Raw genomic sequence first — 1,714 nt, 5'->3', positions numbered from 1 at the left:
CTCTCTCTCTCTCTCTCTCTCTCCCTCTCCCTCTCTCTCTCTCACCATGCATGCATGCCTGCTGCAGTGCTGCCCACCATAATGGACTGAACTTCTGAAACTGTAAGCCAGCCCCAGTTGAATGTTTTCTTCTATAAGCATTGCTGTGGTCATGGTATCTCTTCACAGCAAGCAAACAATGACTAAGACACTCCTGTTGCTGACACCATCATTGCCTGTGAGAATTGCAAACTAGAAGTATGAGCTGAATAAACTTGCTTTTGCCATGGTATTTTACTGCAGGAACAGGCATGGAAAATAACATTTTTCAATGTATATGTCCACTATACGTATATTTAACATGAAGGTGGGCATCTGTTGCCTAGGCTACCTCGTCCTGTCCTTCCACAGAGGAGGCCTGGCAGGCCTGCACTATCCGCTGAATTTATATTCTCTATATTATAAAGTTCTAAGAAAATGCCCACTAGATCCTTCTAAGATTTTGCTATCTTAGAAGGAAAGGCACTAATATTTGTCTCTTGGTAGTAAATTGAGTGTGTTTTAATTTTCTTTGCCCTGCTTCTGGGAGATTCTTTTTTTTTTTTTTTTAGTAAAATGAAAATGAAGCCAGAGAATAGTAAACTCAGAAGACAGAGGCAGGAGCTCTGAGTTTGAAGTGAAAGAGACATGATGGATGGATGGATGGATGGATGGATGGATGGATGGATGGATGGATGGATAGGTGGATGGATAGATGGATGGATGGATGGATGGATAGGTGGATGGATGGGTAGATGGATGGATAGATGGGTGAGTGGGTGGGTGGGTGGATGGATGGATGAGTGGATGGGTAGATGGATGGATGGATGAATAGTTGTGTTTTGTCTCTCAACATGAAACCATTCAGTAGATAGCTTAAGTAGTATTAACTTCGGGTGTTAAAGACTTTGAGACAGCAACAATTAATATATAACTCAGCTGTCACCAGTGAGAAATGTCTTCCCCATGGTAGGTCTCAATGTGTGCTCAGTGAGAACAAGTCCCACGTCCTCAGAGCTGCTCTGCTGTGCATCGACAGGGAAGACAAGAACACCTGGATGATCAGACATACGATCAATGTAGCTTTTCACCCAAGAAAACCTTGAGAGCTCAGTGTCTTTGGAAGAAGCAACCTAGATACGTGACATGAAGTAGGTCAAAGGGGATTTCCCTGACCAACTCTGCTGTTAAAGGTAAAATATTTAAGTCTACATATCAGCGTACAGATTCCTTCAAACACTGAATCAGGAAAATCAAATACTGGGTGTGAGTGGGATGGGGACGTGACATGGTAATGAGGCAACTACAATCAAAGTGCATCTTCTACATGTATAAAGCCAATTTATATGCATCATTTGTGCTAACGAAACATTTTTTAAAAAATAATAAAAAAAAAATCCAATACATAAAATCAGGTCTTACATGATGACTAGACCAAAGAGTCATTATTTACATTATCAAACGATTACTTGTTTCATAGAAGACTATCACAAAATTCCTTTAACTAACTGCTTTTCTCCCACATTTTTGATAGTTTAATTATAGTTTATTTTGTGACAAATGAAATACCATGTCTCTTGGGTCAAACCACTGAAATTCTCTAATAATAAAGATGGTTGAGCCAGGCGGTGGTGGCGTACACCTTTAATCCCAGCACTTGGGAGGCAGAGGCAGGTAGATTTCTGAGTTCGAGGCC

General features: G+C 40.8%; 1 protein-coding gene across 10 annotated transcripts in view; it reads right to left on the bottom strand.

The window, feature by feature from the left end:
* Ctnna3 (catenin alpha 3) overlaps window positions 1-1,714 on the bottom strand; it is a 1,512,724-nt gene that overhangs the window by 1,429,377 nt on the left and 81,633 nt on the right. The window lies entirely within an intron of this gene.

The sequence above is a fragment of the Mastomys coucha genome, unplaced genomic scaffold (genome assembly GCF_008632895.1).
Source record: "Mastomys coucha isolate ucsf_1 unplaced genomic scaffold, UCSF_Mcou_1 pScaffold3, whole genome shotgun sequence".
Taxonomy (NCBI): Eukaryota; Metazoa; Chordata; class Mammalia; order Rodentia; family Muridae; genus Mastomys; species Mastomys coucha.
This window is presented reverse-complemented; position numbering and strand designations above follow the sequence as displayed.